This window comes from Chinchilla lanigera, unplaced genomic scaffold, assembly GCF_000276665.1.
Source record: "Chinchilla lanigera isolate Chin_1 unplaced genomic scaffold, ChiLan1.0 scaffold00009, whole genome shotgun sequence".
In the NCBI taxonomy this organism is placed as follows: domain Eukaryota; kingdom Metazoa; phylum Chordata; class Mammalia; order Rodentia; family Chinchillidae; genus Chinchilla; species Chinchilla lanigera.
In genome coordinates this window covers 33,337,096-33,344,675 of record NW_004955410.1, presented here as the reverse complement: position 1 = coordinate 33,344,675, position 7,580 = coordinate 33,337,096, and positions in this window count along the sequence as shown.

Sequence of the window (7,580 nt, the reverse complement as noted above, 5' to 3'; positions counted from 1 at the left end):
CCAATGGGAAAATGGTTAAATTTTCCCTGGTTAAATTCAGATGTGGAACCCATGGATATGGAGGGTTGACTGTGCTCTCCTTCCCTCTCTCTGGGTAAGTTTGCATATTATTAGATGACCATAAACAAAGTATAGGATGCTGTCAGTGGTTAACATGGCAGAGGGGCAAAGGAACAAGTAAAAATGAAAAAGAAGCCTACACAATGCTGGCTCTTTTGTTCTTCCCACTCAGTTTGTACCACCCCACACTGATTCCACTGGAGCATGTTTCTGTTTTCCTGTCTTAGTCACGAAAAATCAAGTAGCTCCAAGAAGCCTCCAGCACCCACATGCATATGGAGCATATGTCCATGACTCATATGCAAACAAACATGCAAATAAATGTATTGAAAGTGTATATCAAAATATTTATACTGGTTCAGATGTACAAGAAAATACTTTGGCAGTCACTCATTTAGAGGTGAACAAGGCTGTGACCATCAATCTGGCCTGTTGCAACTTGTTTTTGACAAAGTGTAAGCATGTGAGAAGCCTGTGTATGCTGAGAGCATGGATGGAAAGCTGGCAATGTTTGCTCAAGGACCAAGACAAAGGGAAGATAGGTTCTCAGAGTTAACGTGGAGAGCATGGGTGTCTTGGTGACTTTTCTCTAGTTGCTGAGACAAAATACCTGACACCCAAAATTAAGGAAGGAAAGGTTTATGTAGCTCACAGTTTGTGGAGGTTTCAGTCCATACTTGGCTGGCTCCAAGGCAGAGTGGCACATGGCAGGGGGCAATAGTTCATAGTGGTAGAATATAGCAAAAGCAACAAGAGCAAAAAGGGGACAAGAACAAGCCTATTTTCCTAGCTTATATCGTAAGCAGGCTACCTCCACCTAAGGGGCATGTAGCACTCGCATAATCCCCATACCCTCCTCTTGCACAGGCTCAGGGTGAACACAAAGTAAGCACCCTGGCTCGCTGCTGAGTCACACAGTTAACCTTCTAAACTTCTCAAATTGACACAATGAACAACAGCCCAGAAGGGTAAGGGGGAATCCTTCTCACCCCAAGATGCAGAACTGCTGAGTCATTTAGCCAAGTCCCTAGACTCCCCAAGTTGACACAATGTATCAACCATAACAATGGGTCATCTGGGCAACTCTGGCTTGGGAAGTATATGGGATGGTGGAGTTTCCTCAGCAGTAACCATGTTAAGGATATGGAAGGAGACCTTCTGCATATGGCCTTACAAATACCATCTAGCAGTATGTTTGTGATCTCACTATCTTAACGTGTATGCCTCAGTTCTATCATCTAGCTTGAGTATTTTCAAAGGCCAGTTGGAGCCATTCTTTGACAAGATCATAAACCATCAGAGTAGGAAAAAGACTTGACAGCCTTCTTGTTCAGTGTTTTCCAACTCTGACACTGAGGGACATTAGCTGCATGAGAAAAGAAATCTTTCTGGTCAAACGCATTTGGGAATTGCTAGTTTCACAAAATTAAATTGCTAATTGATATTTTCATTGTTGGACTTTTTAGATACATTGTTCTAGAAATGTGCATTGAACTCCAAGAGCCAACTCTAGGCTGAAATATTTTCCATTTGCCTCCATCACAAAATCCTTTTTGCACAGAGCATCTCAGTAGGACACACTTGGGGAAAATGGATGAGAAAATCTAGATTTAAAAAAGGGATAAGAACTCGTGTTTCATCATTTGTCCATTCATGCAATTAAAAACACCACTCTGTGTGACAGACACTTCTGTATCAGACCTTGAGGTACCAATCTGAATAAGAGAGTTTTCAGTTGAGACCTCACCAGTTTTGGGCAAATAATTATAATATTGTTGAATACAAGGTTGTTTATTCAGCATGCTATGTTCTTCAGAAGACAGACAGTGAAATCTTCAGGTTTAGGAGTCTGTCTACTTTAAAGACTATCCCAGGATTTCAAAAGTGAAGATATTATTGAATACATATAAGGATCTTCTATGAACAGAATTGTTTTTCCCAGAATCCTGAAGCTTTACCCTCAATGTGACTATCTGGATATAGAGGCTTTCCAAGACAATTAGGGTTAAGTGAGGCCGCAGGGAAGGGCCCTAGTCCCATAGCGCTGTGGCCTTTATAAGAAGACATTAGAAAGCTCTTCCCTTCTCCCCCTCCCACTTTCCCGCTCCCTCTCCTGTGTGAGGACACGGCAAGAAGGTCTGTCTGCACACCTGGAAGTGGGCCTGCATCAGAACCCAATCATGCTGACTCCCAGTCTTGAACTTTCAGTCTCTAGACTTGTGACAAAATAAATTTCTGTTGTTTAAGCCACCTAGTGCATGGTAGTTTGTTTTGGCAAAATAATACAGGATCGCACAGGATCAGACTAAAACAGGGTCCCACTAAGTGTTTGTGCCTATCTTTCCAGTCACTCTACATCTATAAATTTATCCTAAGGGTGCAGTCCACCATGAGATCAGGGCTCTTAAGGATTAGCAGTGATGTGTGGAAAATGGCTTGATTGACTATGAGAACCAATTATATATATCTCTTACCATTCCATTCAGTAACTTCATGATGATAGCTTGAAATCAGCCACAAAGGCAGTGTTTACACCGTAGGAAAGGAGACAAATCAGATCCAGCACCCAGTTAAGAACTTACAAGCATACCACAAAGTAAGGGTGTTCACTATGATAGTGACTAGTTGAATGCAAACTAAATGTCCTGCAAGAGAAGATGTTACATTCTATGCTGTTTATCTTCTGCTTATGCTGTGAACCCTTTCCACCCTTCTCCACCCTCCTCTAGCCTGGGATGCTGACCTTGATGGTCTGTTCTTACCTTCTGTCTTCTGTTCCGCTGGGTCACTGGTGACCACATGCAGAAGACTGGAGGGTGGGACAGTGAAGTCAGTAGTGTTTATTCCCCTTGTTCATTCCTTGCAGAGCATCACTGGGCTGTCTTTCAGCCTACACTCACAGCTCCTGTCAAGTGATCCTAGAAATCACCCCATGTCAGTTTATAAAGCTTTCTTCATTTTTAAAAAACTCTTAAATAGCTGTGAATGCTTTGTAGTTTATTGAACCACTTTCTCACCTACGGACATTTAGACTGTTTCCAGTATATTGCTTTTTTTGATTTTTTTTTTTTTCCGGTACCAGGAATCAAACTCACAACCTTGCGGTTGCCAGGCAGGCATTGTGCCGCTGCACTAAATCCCCAGCCCCTGTTTCCAGTATATTGCAATGGCAAATAAAGCTGCAAGAAATACCCTGTGCATAGATATGGTCATATTGCTGAGTGGCATACCCTCAGGGTCTATGCCTAGAAATGAGATTGGTGGGTCAAAAAGCAAATGCATGTGTAACTTTATTAGTACCCAATTTTCTCCCATAAGGTTTGTACCGGTTTACTTTCCCACCAGCAATGAATGAGAATGCCTATTTGAGCCCATATCCCGGTGGTAGAGCACATTCTTAGCATGTTCAAGCAATGAGGCTCAAATATATATCCCTTATCTGTGATAATATGTTGCAAGTTTAAGGAGACTTTGGTTACTTTGGTGTACTTTTTGTCTTGTTAAAGTATATTTCTATGTAGTCAAATTTATTGATCCTTTCCTTTATTTCACTTGTATTTGAATCAGTTAGGAAGATTTACCCTGCAATGAAGTTACAGAAGAGCTCACTCATGTTTTTATCTAGGACTTATTTGGCTTCCTTTTTTTCTTTTAGGTTTTTGATACTTTTGGAATTTTTCCCTGTCTATGGTGCTAGGTCTTTTGCTAAATGATTATCAAAAGTAAAAGACATAATAGGAAGTAGAGAGATCTTTTTTCACATGGTAAGGGAACAAGAGATGGAAGGAAGGAGGGAAGGAAGAGAAAGGGGATGTAAATAGAGAGAATTGAAGAAAAAAGTGGAAATAGAGCTTTTGCCAATGAGAAGGAGGAAAAGAGATGAAAGAAGCAGGGAAGGATGGGAGGGGAAGGGGACAAAAAAGAATTAAGATGCGTTATGTACGTGTACAAACTCCCCACAGTAAATGTAATCTTTATGTACTGCACATATGCACTAATAAAAATAACTGAATGAATAAATATATAAATATAAAAAAAGTCTCCATCTCTGCTCCAAATGATTTGTGACGCCACTTATATCAAGTACAAAATTTGCGTGTGTGCTTTAGGCTATTTTGGTAGTTTGTACTTTATTATACATATCTGTCATCTACTCGTGTACTGTTGTCACATTGTTCCATTTTTCATCAGATTTTTTTTTGACATTTTACCTTAATAAATGTACAGATAAAAATGAAAGAATTTTTCAGTGAATGCTCATATATCCATCTGGATTCTGCAGTGAACATTCCGTTATATTTGCTTGGCACACATTGACCTACTTACCATTCTGCTATTGTCCATCAGTCTATCTTATGTTTTCACACATGCTGGAGGAAGTTGCAGACATTGCACCACTTTCCCTACTGCTTTGATGTGCACCTCAGTTTTGAATTACTGAGTCCTGAGCATATGTTTTACTCTCTGCTAGGGCTAATCTTCATCAGAGCTTTTCTTTTCTGGAGCGATTGCAGGATTCTTTTTTCATATAAACTTTAGTATTAACTTACCTAGTTCTATTATTTTTAAAATATTGATTTTTATTATGATTACATTAGGTTTTAAAATTAACTTAGGAAGAATTGACTTTTTAAAAATCAAGATATGTTGTTTCACCCCAAGAAGAAAGTATGTTTTTTCCATAAATTAAATTTAGAGGAACATAAAAGAAAGGAGGAAAGAAAGGAAGAAAGGAAGGAAGGAAGGAAGGAAGAAAGAAAGAAAGAAAGAAAGAAAGAAAGAAAGAAAGAAAGAAAGAAATATTTTCCCCCAATTATTCAAATCAGGTTTGCTTTAAAGATTTCTTCATTAGTGATTTCCCTGGGAGTATTTTTTAGTATACCTGTAAAAAGTTTTCTGATATTTCTAACAAATATCTCTGCATGCTGTTGATGATGGTCATTATTCTGCAACATAATTTTCTGTCTTTATAGCTCTAGCTAAAAGAAAGGAGGAGGGCGTGGTGGCACACACCTGTAATCCCAGCACTCAGGAGGCTGAGACAGGAGGATAATTGTGAGTTTGAGGCCAGCCTGGGCTCCAAAGTGAGTTCAAGACCAGCCTGAACTGCATCGTGAGACCCGGTCTCAAAAAGACAAAAAAAAATTTAAATAATATTCCTTTTAGTGGCCTAATATCTTCTGCGTCATTTGTAACTTCACCCCAAGTTTTAGTTTAGCTCCTTGAAGTAACAGATAATATCTACATCCCCAGATTGCCAGTGAGGTGTAGATCAGTAGGTTAAGCTCTTTCCTCACTGGCTTTTATGCCCCTGTCTGCCTTCTCTGCCCTAGCAATATGGAATCAAGTGTTCTTACTCACACGTATCATGACTGTACACTCTGATTTTGCCTCTTGCTGTGGCTTCTTCCCTTCCACATCTGCTGGTAAACTTCTGTTTCTTGCTATAAACTCAGTCAGGGTGTCATCTCCTCTAGGAAGCCTTGTCTGACCAACTCCAGGACCCTGACTGACTGACTTTTCTTTTCTTTTCTTTTTTTCCTTTTCTTTTCTTTTCTTTTTTCTTTTCTTTTCTTTCCTTTTCTTCCTTCCTTCCTTCCTTCCTTTCTGTCTTTCTGTCTTTCTGTCTTTCTGTCTTTCTTTTTTAGGGGCACTGGGCTTTCCCACTAAGTCTCCAAATTGCCCAGGCTGCTCTGGAACTTTCCGTCTTCCTGCTTCAGTCTTCCTGAGTGTCTGTACCTGTTTTGTGTGTATTTTCCTTCTTTCTGATTGCTTTCTCCCATCTTTGATTACTGGTATCTGTTAGAGTTCCTGGCAAATAGTATGTACTTAAATACATCGTTGCAGGCCATTCTCACCTTTTCCTCACAGCAGCCCTTCAAATAGCTGCAGATCTCTATCATGCCTTTCCTTCCACTTCATTGTTTTAACATTTTCTCCTCTGATGTACTTCCCAGATTTCTTCTTGTTTGAAGAAAGATTTAACAAGAGAGACATTTGAGTTTACCATAATGTTTGGATAATTAGGGGACCATGTATTTTAGTCACCAAGCCCAGGGTCCCCATGGGGGGGTCACATAACTCAGAAACTTTTTTTTCTGTACCAGGAATCGAACTGAGGACCTTGCACTTACCAAGCAGGTACTTGTCCCACTGAGCTATATCCCTGGCCAACTCAGAAGCTTTATGTGCACTGATTTCTCACCAATTAATTTTTTCCACAAACAGCCTGTTACAATGGCAGCTTTGTATGTCATTTCTGAATCATGAGTAACCTGTATTTTTTCTTTTATCATTCTCAAACATTTCCCATAAATGTTGATCCATTTGTGACCCCGGGAAAATACCTTATAAAATGTGATTAAGGGAAAAAATGAAGTAGAGTGAACATTAGTGATCTCCGACAGTAAGACAAAATATGTGACTTGAATATTGGAACAAATTCAGCCAAAATATTGAGCAGCAAATTTGAAGAGGCCTTCAATTCCAAGTGGATGAAAGGTTATATTTTTAAATGATATGACATCAAAGCCTATGCTTTCTAAACATGGTGGATATTTTGACCTCCTAGAAGCTGAAGCATGAATGTTTCCTAGAGTGATTCAAGAAATAACTAGTAAATAATGTATCGGATTCACCCTAGGAAAATTTCAATAGTTAGCAATTAACTTAAGGGTTAATATTATTCATTTATGTCATATGTCATGTTACAGATTAACTTAAAAAATGAAAATGACTGATAGACCACAGGGTTTTTTTTTAGGTCTCTGGAACCTTGAGTATACAGGTTAGAAGGAGAAGAAATCTATAAACCAATAAGCCAGTTTATTGGCTGTAAGAACTTTTTATGGATTCCTGAAGAATTGCTACTCACAAGATTTGCCTTCTCCTTTCCAATCTGGAAAGCTTTTATTTCTTTTTTTTTTTTTTCCGGTACCGGGAATCAAACTCACAACCTTGTGCTTGCCAGGCAGGCGCTGTTCTGCTGAGCTAAATCCCCAGCCCCTTTTATTTCTTTTTGTTGCCTAAGTGCACTGCCCAGAACCTCAGCAGAGTGTAGAATGGCGATAACAAGAATGGACATTCTTGCCTTGTTCCTGGTCTTGGGGAGAAAGCATCTAATTTCTCATCACTAAGAGTCTGAATCTCAGGTCTTCACATATGCTATTTCATAAATTGAGGAAATTTTCTTCTGTTCCTAATTTGAATGTTTGTTTTCTCCTGAAGCAGAATGGGTGTTATATTTGCAGAAATCATTTTCCTATTTCCATTGAAACGATCATTCATTTGTTCTATTTATTCTATAATGTTAATTGAGCTTCAGATGTTAAACTAATCAGGCATCCTAGGTAGGTCTCACTGGATTATGTGTGTACCTGTTTTTACATGTTACTAAATCCAGTTTGTTAATATTTTGGGGAGAGTTTTTGTGCCTATATTCAGTAGGAATATCAGTGCCTACTTTTGTGATGTCCTTGATACCCGGATACTACTACCAACTTCATAGATGTATTGGGAAA